The sequence below is a fragment of the Cnephaeus nilssonii genome, assembly GCF_951640355.1.
Source record: "Cnephaeus nilssonii genome assembly, chromosome: 24".
NCBI lineage: Eukaryota > Metazoa > Chordata > Mammalia > Chiroptera > Vespertilionidae > Cnephaeus > Cnephaeus nilssonii.
Window position 1 is genome coordinate 3,170,044 of NC_137095.1, and position 11,275 is coordinate 3,181,318.

The 11,275-nt window shown below is 57.0% G+C and overlaps 2 pseudogenes across 2 annotated transcripts in view; one reads left to right on the plus strand and one right to left on the minus strand.

Moving 5' to 3' along the window:
- Nucleotides 1–11,275, minus strand: part of LOC307094820 (protein SET-like) — a 671,772-nt pseudogene that overhangs the window by 343,318 nt on the left and 317,179 nt on the right. The gene's annotated exons all lie outside the window — the stretch shown is intronic.
- Nucleotides 9,663–11,124, plus strand: LOC307095016 (neugrin-like; annotated as a pseudogene). Its single transcript has 2 exons — nucleotides 9,663–9,685; nucleotides 10,421–11,124. The product of its transcript is annotated as a neugrin-like (transcript).

Here is an 11,275-nt window from a genome sequence, read left to right on the forward strand (position 1 = left end):
TATGGCGGTGGCTGGGCCTGAGACGGAGCTCTCCATGACCTCTGTCTGAGGCTGGGCCTGTGTATGGAGCCATCCATGTCCTCTGACTGAGGCCGGGCCTGTGGATGGAGCCCTCTAGGACCTCTGACTGAGGCCCGGCCTGTGGATGGAGCCCTCTAGGACCTCTGACTGAGGCCCGGCCTGTGGATGGAGCCCTCTAGGACCTCTGACTGAGGCCCGGCCTGTGGATGGAGCCACCTAGGACCTCTGACTGAGGCCCGGCCTGTGGATGGAGCCCTCTATGACCTCTGATTGAGACTGGGCCTGAAGACAGGCACTCTATGTCCTCTGATTTGAGGTTGGGCCTGTGGACAGAGCCCATTATGTCCTCTGCCTGAAGCCAGGCCTGTGGTCGGAGCCCTCAATGACCTCTTACTGAAGCGGGGCCTGTGGACAGAGCCCTCTATGACTTCTGCCTGAGGATGGGACTGTGAATCTAGCCCTCCAGACATCTGATTGCAGCTGGGCCTTTGGACGGAGTCCTCTATGACCTCTGACTGAGGCTGGGCATGTGGATGGAGCCCTCTATGAACTCTGACTGAGGCCTTGCCTTTGGATGGAGCCTTCTATGATCTCTGACTGAGGCCGGGCCAGTGATTGGAGCCCTCTATGACCTCTGTCTTAGTCTGGGACTATGGATGGAGCCCCTATTGACCTCTGACTGTGAATCTACCTGTGGATTGAGCCTTCTATGTCCTCTGAATGAGGTGGGGCTTGTGGACAGAGCCCTCCATGACCTGTGCCTGAGGCTTGGCATGTGGATGGATCCCTCCATTACCACTGACTAAGGGTGGACCTGTGTATGGAGCCCTCCATGTCCTCTGACTGAGGCTGGGCCTGTGAATGTAGCCCTCTATGACCTCTGCCTGAAGCTGGGCATGCGGATGGAGCCCTCTATGACCTGTGAATGAGGCCAGGCCAGTGGTTAGAGACCTCCATGACCTCTGTCTGAGGCTGGTCCTATGGATGGAGACCCTATTGACCTGTGACTGAGGCTGTTCCTGTGTTTGGAGACCTCTATGACCTCTAGCTGAGGCTGGGCCTGTAGACGGAGCCCTCCATGACCTTATCCTGAGGCTGGGCCTGTGAACGAAATCCTCCCTGACTTCTACCTGAGGCCTGGATTGTGGTTAAAGCCCTCTATGACATCTGACTGAGGCTGGGCCTGTGGACAGAGCCCTCTATGACATCTGCCTGAGGCTGGAAATGTGGATGGAGCCCTCCATGACATCGGATTGAAGCTGGACCGGTGGACGGAGCCCTATATGACTTCTGCCTGAGGCTGGGCCTGTGGATGGAGCCCTCAATGACCGCTGCCTGAGGCTGGGCCTATGGATGGAGCCTCTAGGACCTCTGCCTGAGGCTGGGCCTGTGGATGCAGCCCTCTATGACCTGTGACTGAGGCCGGGCCAGTGTTTCAGATAGAGGTCATGGAGGGCTCCAAACACTGGCCCGGCCTCAGTCACAGGTAATAGAGGCCTGCATCCACAGGCCCAGCCTCAGGCAGAGGTCATAAAAGGCTCCATCCAAGCGAAACCTCAGGGAGGGGTCATAATGGCCTTTCTCCATAGGACCAGCCTTAATCAGCGGTTATAGAGGGCTATGTCCACAGGACCAGCCTCAATCAGAGGGTATAGAGGGCTATGGCCACAAGCCAAGCCTTAGTCAGAGGTCATAGAGGGTTCCATCCACAGGCCCAGCTTCAGTCAGAGGTCATGGAGGGCTCCAACCACAGGCCCAGCCTCAGTCAGAGGTCATAGACGGATCCATGCACCGGTACGTCCTCAGTCAGAGGGCAATAGGGGATCCATCCACAGGCTCAGCCTCAGATAGAGGCCATGGAGGGCTACAAAACTGGCCCAGCCTCAGTCACAGGTCATGGAGGGCTCCATCCACAGTCCCAGCCTCAGGCAGAAGTCATATAAGGCTCCGTCCACAGGTCCAGCTTCAATCCAATGTTATGGAGAGCTCCATCCACATTTCCAGCCTCAGGCAGAGGTCATAGAGGGCTCTGTCCACAGGCCCAGCCTCAGTCAGATGTCATAGAGGGCTCCAACCACACGCCAGGCCTCAGGGAGAGGTCATGGAGGGTTCCGTCCACAGACCCAGCCTCAGGCAGAGGTCATAGAGGGCTTCATACACAGGTACAGACTCAGTCAGGGTTCATAGTGGGCTCCATCCACAAGTACAGCCTCATTAAGTGGTCATGAGGGGCTCCATCCACAGGCCCAGCCTCAGATAGAGGTCATGGAGGGCTCCACCCACTGTCTCGGCAACAGTCAGAGGTCATAGAGGGCTCCATCCACAGGCCAAGCCTCAGACACATGTCATAATGGCCTTTCTCCTCAGGACCACCTTCAATCAGAGGTTATAGAGGGCTATGTCCACAGGACCAACCTCAATCAGAAGTCATAGAGGGCTCCATACACAGGATCACCCTCAGTCAGTGGTAATGGAGGGATCCATCCACAGGCCCGGCCTGAGGCACAGATCATGGTGGGCTCCGTCCACAAGCCCACCTTCAGGCAGTGGCCATGGATGGCTCCAACAACAGGCCCAGCCTCAGTCAGAGGTCATAGAGGGCTCCATTGACAAGCCCAGCCTCAGTCAGAGGTCATAGAATGCTCCGTCCACATGCCCAGCGTCAGTAAGAGGTCATAGAGGGCTCCAGCCACAGGTCCAGCCACAGTTAGAGGACATGGAGGGCTCCATCCATTGGCCTAGCCTCAGTCAGTAATCATAGAGGGCTCCATCCACAGGCCCAGCCTCAGATAGAGGTCATGGAGCTCTACACCCACAGTCCTTGCATAGGTCAGAGGTCATAGAGGACTCCATCCACAGGCCAGGCATCAGGCAGAGGGCATGGAGGTCTCCAAACACTTGCCCGGCCTCAGTCACAGGTCATAGAGGGCTCCATCCACAGGCCAAGCCTCAGGCAGAGGTCCTAGAGGGCTCCATCCACAGGCCAAGCCTCAGGCACAGGTCATAATGGCCTTTCTCCTCAGGACCAGCTTCAATCAGAGGTTATAGCAGGCTATGTCCACAGGACCAACCTCAATCAGAGGTTATAGAGGGCTCCATGCATAGGACCACCATCAGTCAGTGGTAATGGAGGGATACATCCACAGTCGTGGCCTCAGGCACAGATCATCGAGGGCTCCATCCACAAGCCCAGCTTCAGGCAGTGGCCATGGAAGGCTCCGTCAACAGGCCCAGCCTCAGTCAGAGGTCATAGAATGCTCCGTCTACAGGCCCCACTGCAGTCCGAATTCATGGAGGGTTCCAACCATAGGACCAGCCTCAGTCAGAGGACATTGAGGGCTCCGTCCACATGCCCAGCGTCAGTCAGAGGTGATAGAGGGCTCCATCCACAGGCCCAGTCACAGTTAGAGGACACGGAGGGCTCCAACCATTGGCCCAGCCTCAGTCAGACATCATAGAATGCTCCGTCCACATGCCCAGCGTCAGTCACAGGTCATAAAGGGCTCCATCCACAGGCCCAGCTTCTGATAGAGGTCATGGAGGTCTCCACCCACAGTCCTTGCCTCAGTCAGAGGTCATAGAGGACTCCATCCACAGGCCAGGCATCAGGCAGAGGGCATAAAGGGTTCCATCCACAGGCCAAGCCTCAGGGCGGGGTCATAATGGCCTTTGTCCACAGGATCAGCCTTAATCAGCGGTTATAGACGGCTATGTCAACAGGACCAGCCTCAATCAGAGGGTATAGAGGGCTATGTCCACAAGCCAATCCTTAGTCAGAGGTCATAGAGGGTTCCATCCACAGGCCCAACTTCATTCAGAGGTCATGGAGGGCTCCACCAAAGGCCTAGCCTTAGTCAGAGGTCATAGACGGATCCATCCACCGGTACATCCTGAGTCAGAGGTCAATAGGGGCTCCATCCACAGGCTCAGCCTCAGATATAGGTCATGGAGGGCTCCAAACACTGGCCCGGCTTCAGTCACAGGTCCTAGAGGGCTCCATCCACAGGCCCAACCTCAGGCAGATGTCATAGAGGGCTCAATCCACAGCCCCAGTCTCAGTAAGAGGTCATGGAGGGCTCCACCCACAGGCCCTACCTCAGTCAGAGGACATGGAGGGCTCCTTCCACAGTCCCAGTCTCAGGAAAATGTCATAGAGGGCTCGGTCCACAGGCCCAGCCTGAATCCGATGTCATGGAGGGCTCCATCCATGTTCCCAGCCTCAGGCAGTGGTCATAGAGGGCTCTGTCCACAGCCCCATCCATAGTCAGAGGTCATAGAGGGCTCCAACCACAGGCACATCCTCAGATAGAGGTCATGGAGAGCTCCGTCCACAGGCCCAGGCTCAGTCAGAGGTCATAGAGGGCTCCATACACAGTAAGAGCCTCAGTCAGAGGTCAATAGGGGCTCCATCCACAGGCTCAGCCTCAGATAGAGGTTGTGGAGGGCTCCAACCACTGGCCCGGCCACAGTCACAGGACATAGAGGGCTCCATCCACAGGCCGGGCCTCAGTCAGAGGTCCTAGAGTGCTCCATCCACAGGCCCAGCCTCAGGCAGAGGTCATAGAGGGCTGCATCCACAGGCCCAGCCTCAGTCAGAGGACAAGGAGTGCTCCATCCACAGGCCCAGCCTCAGACAGAGGTCATGGAGAGCTCAGTCCTCCGGCCCAGCCTCCGTCATATGTCATAGAGGGCTCCATCGATAGGTCCAGCCTCAGTCCGAGGTCATAGAGGGCTCCATCTGCAGGCCTATACTCAGGCAGAGGTTATGAAGGGCTCCATCCACAGGCCCAGCCTCTGGCAGAGGTCATGGAGGGCTCAGTACATAGTCCTAGCCTCACTCAGAGGTCATGGAGGACCTCAACCACAGACCAGCCTCAGTCAGAGGTCATAGAGGGCTCCATCCACAGGTACAGACTCAGTCATGGTTCATAGAGGGCTCCATCCACAAGTACAGCCTCAGTCAGAGGTCATGAGGGGCTCCATCCACAGGCCCAGCCTCAGATAGAGGTCTTGGAGGGCTCCACTCACTGTCCTGGCCTCAGTCAGAGGTCATAGATGGCTCCATCCACAGACCAAGCCTCAGGCACAGGTCATAATGGCCTTTCTCCTCAGGACCAGCTTCAATCAGAGGTTACACCCTCAGTCAGTGGTAATGGAGAAATCCATCCACAGGCGCAGCCTCAGGAACAGGTCACGGAGGGCTCCGTCCACAAGCCTAGCCTCAGTCAGAGGTCATGGAGAGCTCCGTCCACAGGCCCAGCCTCAGGCAGAGGTCATAGAAGGCTCTGTCCACAGGCCCAGCTGCAGTCAGTGGTCATGAAGGGTTCCACCATAGGACCAACCTCAATCAGAGAACATTGAGGGCCTCGTCCACATGCCCAGCGTGAGTCAGAGGTCATAGAGGGCTCCATCCACAGTCACAGCCACAGTCAGAGGACATGGAGGGCTCCATCCACAGGCCCAGCCTCAGGCAGAGGTCATAGAAGGCTCCGTCCACAGGCCCAGCTTCAGTCACAGATCATGGATAGTTCCAACCACAGGACCAGCCTCAGTCAGAGGTCATTGAGGGCTCCGTCCACATGCCCAGCGTCAATGAGAGGTCATAGAGGGCTCCATCCACAGGCCCATCCTCAGTCAGAGGACATGGACTGCTCCATCCACAGGCCTAGCCTCAAGCAAAGGTCATGGAGAACTCCGTCCACAGGACCAGCCTCAGTCAGAGGCAATAGGGGCTCCATCCACAGGCCTATCCTCAGACAGAAGTCATGGAAGGCTCCAACCACAGCCCCGGCCTCAGTCAGAGGTAATAGAGGTCTCCACCCAAAAGCTAAGCCTCAGTCAAAGGTCATAGAGGGCTCCATCCACAGCCACAGACTCAGGCAGAGGTCAATAGGGGCTGCATCCACAGGCCAAGCTTTAGTCAGAGGTCATTGAGGTCTCCATCCACATGCCTAGCGTCAGTCAGAGATCATAGAGGGCTCAATCCACAGGCCCATCCTCAGTCAGAGGACATGGAGGGCTCCATCCACAGGCCCAGCCTCAAGCAAAGGCCATGGAGGACTCTGTCCACAGTACCAGCCTCAGTCAGAGGTCAAAGACGGCTCCATTCACAGGACCAGCCTCAGTCACAGGGCAATAGGGACTCCATCCACAGGCCCAGCCTCCGACAGAGGTCATGGGGGGCTCCAACCATTGGCCCAGCTTTAGTCAGAGGTCATAGAAGGCTCCATTCAAAGGCCAGTCCTGTCAGAGGTCATATAGGGCTCCATCCACAGGACTAGCCTCATGCAGAGGTCATAGAGGGCTCCATCCACAGCACCAGCCTCAGTAAGAGGTCATGGAGGGCTCCATACACAGGCCCAGACTCAGTCAGAGGACAGGGAGGGCTCCATCCACAAGCCCAGCCTCTGTCAGAGGACATGGAGGGTTCCATCCGCAGTCCCACCCTCAAGCAGAAGTCATATAGGGCTCTGTCCACAGGCCCAGCCATAGTCAGAGGTCATAGAGGGCTCCATCTACAGGCCCAGCCTCAATCAGAGGACATGGTGTGCTCCATCCACAGTTCCAGCCTCAGGCAGAATTCATGGAGGGCTCTGTCAACAGGCCCAGCCTCAGTCAGAGGTCATGGAGGGTTCCAACGACAGGACTGGCCTCAATCAGAGGATATAAAGGGCTCCATCCATGGACCCAGCTTCAGTCAGACGTCATGGAGGTCTCCAACCTCAGGACCAGCCTCAGTCAGAGGACATGGAGGGCTCCGTCCAAAGGTCCAGCTTCAATCAGATGTCATGTAGGGCTCGATTCACAGTCCCATCCGCAGGCAGAGGTCATAGAGGGCTTTGTCCACAGGCCCATCCTCAGGAAGAGGTCATTGAGGGCTCTGACCACAGGCCCGGCTTCCGGCAGAGGCCACAATGGGCTCCGTCCACAAGCCCACCTTCAGGCAGTGGCCATGGATGGCTCCAACAACAGGCCCAGCCACAGTCAGATGTCATAGAGGGCTCCATCAACAGGCCCAGCCTCAGTCAGAGGACATGAAGGGCACCATCCCCAGGGCCACCCTCAGGCAGAGGTCATGGAGAGCTCCGTCCATAGGCCCAGCCTCAGTAAGAGGTCATGGAGTGCTCCATCCACAGGCCCAGCCACAGTCAGAGGACATGGAGGGCTCCATCCACAGGCCCAGCCTCAAGCAAAGGTCATGGAGGACTCTGTCCACAGTACCAGCCTCAGTCAGAGGTCATAGACAGCTCCATTCAAAGGACCAGCCTCAGTCACAGGGCAATAGGGACTCCATCCACAGGCCCAGCCTCCGACAGAGGTCATGGGGGGCTCCAACCATTGGCCCGGCTTTAGTCAGAGGTCATGGAAGGCTCCAGGCACTGTCCCGGCATCAGTCAGAGGTCATGGAGGGGTCCATCCACAGTACTGGCCTCAGGCAGAGGTCAAAGAGCATTCCAACCACAGGCCCATCCTCAGTCAGAGGTCATGGAGGCCTCCATCTACAGGATCGGCCTAAGGCAGTGGTCATGGAGGGTTCCGTCCAGAGGATAGGCCTCAGTCAGAGGTCATAGAGGGCTCCAACCACAGATCCGGCCTCATGAAGAGGTCATGGAGGGCTCCATCCACAGTCCAAGCCTTAGGCAGAGGTCATAGAGGGCTCCTTCCAAACACCCAGCCACAGTCAGATGTCATAGGGGGCTCCATCTACAGGCCAGGAATCAGGCAGAGCACATAGAGGGCTCCATCTACAGGCCCAGCCTCAGTCACAGGACATGAAGGGCTCCATTCACAGGGCCAGCCGTAGGCAGAGGTCATGGAGAGCTCTGTCCACAGGCCCAGCATCAATCAGATGTTATAGAGGGCTATGTCCAAAGGCCAAGATTAGAGCTCATAGAGGGCTCCATCCAGAGGCCCAGCATCAGTCAGAGGATTTAGAGGGGTCCTTCCACAGGCCCAGCCTCAGTCCGAGGACATGGAGGGCTCCATCCACAGTCCTAGCCTCAGGCAGAAGTCATAGAGGACTCCGTCCATAGGCCTAACTTCAATCTAATGTCATGGAGGGCTCCATCCACATTTCCAGCCTCAGGCAGAGGTCATAGAGGGCTCCATCAGCAGGCCCAGCATCAGTCATAGGTAATAATGGGCTTTGTTCACAGGCCCAGCATCAATCAGAGGTTATAGAGGGCTTTGTTGACAGGGCAAGCCTCAATCAGAGGGTATAGAGGGCTATGTCCACAAGCCAAGCCTTAGTTAGAGGCCATAGCGGGCTCCCTCCACAGGCCCGGCCTCAGGCAGAGGTCATGGAGGGCTCCATCCACAGTCCCAGCCTCAGTCAGAGGACATGGAGGGCTCCGTCCACAGGCCCAGCCTCAGTCTGAGGTCATAGAGGGCTCCATCCACAGGCGCAGCCTCAATCCGATGTAATACAGAGGTCATGGGGGTCTCCAACAACTGGCCCTGCCTCAGTCACAGGTCATAGAGGTCTCCATTCATAGGACAAGCATTAGTCAGAGGTCATAGAGGGTTCCATCCACAAGTCCAGCTTCAGTCAGAGGTCATTGAGGGCTCCATCCACAGCCCTAGCCTCAGTAAGAGGTCATGGATGGCTCCATCCACAGGCCCAGCCTCAGGTCGAGGTCATGGACGGCTCCGTCCACAGGCCCAACCTCAATCAGAGGACATAGAGTGCCCTGTCCACAGGCCCAGTCTCAATCAGAGGTCATAGAGGGCACTGTCCACAGTTCCAGCCTCAATCAGAGGTCATAGAGGGCTCCGTCCACAGGCCAGGCCTCAGGCAGTGGTCACAGAGGTCTCCATCCACAGGCCCAGTCTGAGGCAGAGGGCATAGAGGGCTCCATCCACAAGCCAGCCTCAGTCAGAGTTTATGAGGGGCTCCATCCACAGGCCCAGCCTTAGATAGAGGTCATGGAGGGCTCCACCCACTCTCCTGGCCTCAGTCAGAGGTCATAGAAGGCTCCATCCACAGGCCAAGCATCAGGCAGGGGTCATAATGGCCTTTGTTCACAGGACCAGCCTCAATCAGTGGTTATAGAGGGCTATGTCCACAAGCCAAGCCTTAGACAGAGGTCATAGAGGGTTTCATACACAGGCAAAGCTTCAGTCAGAGGTCATAGAGGGCTCCATCCACAGGCCTAGCCTCAGGCAGAGGTCATGGAGGGCTCCATCTAAAAGTCCAGCCTCAGTCAGACGTCACAGAAGGCTCCGTCCACAGGCCCATCTTCAGTCAGAGGTCATGGAGGGTTCCAACAACAGGCCCAGCCTCAGTCAGAGGTCATGCAGGGCTCCAACTACAGGTCCCGCTTCAGGCAGAGGTCATGGAGGGCTCCGGTCTTGGCGGCACACTGCAAGCCCCAATCACAGATCACGGACCAGGGCGGGCAGCATGGGTTAGGGCCCTTAGCCCCCTGACGGGGACATGATCGCGGACTCCTTAGCTCCTACAGCCGCCTGACCAAGTCCCCGATAGTGCTTGGCCGAGGCACACTGCAAGCCCTGATCACGGATGAAGGACCAGGGCGCCTGATGAGGCTAAGATCGCGGACTCCTTAGCGCCTCCAGGCGCCTGACCAAGCCCTGGATCGGGCTTGGCGGCGGCACACTGCAAGCCCTGATCACGGATCATGGTCCAGGGCAGGCGGCATGGGTTAGCGCCCGAAGCTGCCTGACCAGTCCCCCATCGCGGACTGGTTAGCGCCTGCAGCTTGGTTCTCCAGTTTTCGGGAACAGTACCGGCTCCTTCCTGGGCCCTCAGACTGAAGCAGGGCCTTGCTTCTTCCCTCATCAGAGGCACAGGTGCAGGTGCTCGACTCCTTTGGGACCACGGAAATACGTCACCAGGGACGTATTTCATCGCCCATTTAGAAAGCTCACCTTCCTCGGGGGCTGCTGTTGTGGGTGTTAGATTTCCGGGGCAGTGAACTGATAGATCCTCCCTTCCCCCAACTGATGGATGGAGAATGTCCTAAACTCCACCTGCAGCCCAAACACTCCTGAGCACCTAACCAGGCACCTTATATGGACTGTACATTGAACCACCAATAAGCACCTGCCAAACACCCTAAACCCCCAATCCTAAGTCCCTAATCATGTGCCTTACATGAAACCACCAATCAGCATGTGCCGAGTACCCTAAGCCCCATCCCTTCCCTTTCCTCCCCTCAAAAGGTGCCTTCACCTCTGCACACGTGCTCTCTTCCTTTGGGAGGCAGCCCGGAAGGGGCCTTCTCCTCTAATAAAGCCTGTGTCCGGGTCTCCAGCCCTCTGTCTCATCTTTCATGAACAAAGAGACGAGGGCTGGGCGCCCCCTGATTCAGCTGAGATGCTTCAACCACCCATGTTGCTCCCACGCATGGCTTCTGCCTTTGGTTCTCTCCCCCAGCGCCCTGAGACAACAGAAAAAAGCCATCCTGTTCCAGAAAATTCAGAGGCAAATGGAGCCCCGAGGGGCCCCGCCCAGGACTCTGACCATGAAGCCAGGGAGCAGATCCGGAATTTACATGAAGAATTTCCAGAGTCCTGGTCAGTTCCCAGATTGGCTGAAGGCTTGGATGTGAGCTCCGATGTGATCAGAAGGGTTTTAAAAAGCAAGTTTGTGCCCACATTGGAGAAGAAACTGAAGCAGGATCAAAAGGTCCTTCAGAAAGCTGGGCTTGCCCACTCGCTCCGCCAGCTTCCAGGCCCTGGGGATGCCTGGGAGCTGCTTTCTGCAGGCCGCCCTGTGTCAGGAGCTGAAGCCTCATCCCAAGGCCACGGTCACAGCACAGCTTGAGGGTGACAGAACCGAATACTCACAGTACAAACACCCTGAGGAGACCGAAGGGAAGGAATAAAGGAGTCCAGAGCCTGGATAAGGAATGCTTTGTGCCTGTTGCTGCAGCCCAAGGTCAGCACAGAGAGCTGCAGAAGTACTCCACCAGTGGTTGTGAGGGCACCAGAGGCACTGACAGCGATGGACTGCCAAGTGCGAAGGAGCTGGAAGCATCGAAGGCAAGAGAACTGGGTGAGCAGAACTTCAGCAGCAAGGTAGCACAGAGGGGGTGAGAGTTCTTTGACGACAATGGGAACTTCCTGTACAGAATTTGAACTGGAGCCTGGCTGGTGGAGGTGTCATGTAAAATACAGCTGAGCGAGCATATTGGAGCTGCCTGGATTTCTGTGTGTGAATGGTCCACCTTGGAAATGATGAGCCTGAAAATGGAAGGAGCCGCTTGGATTTCAATCAGACAAGGGACAG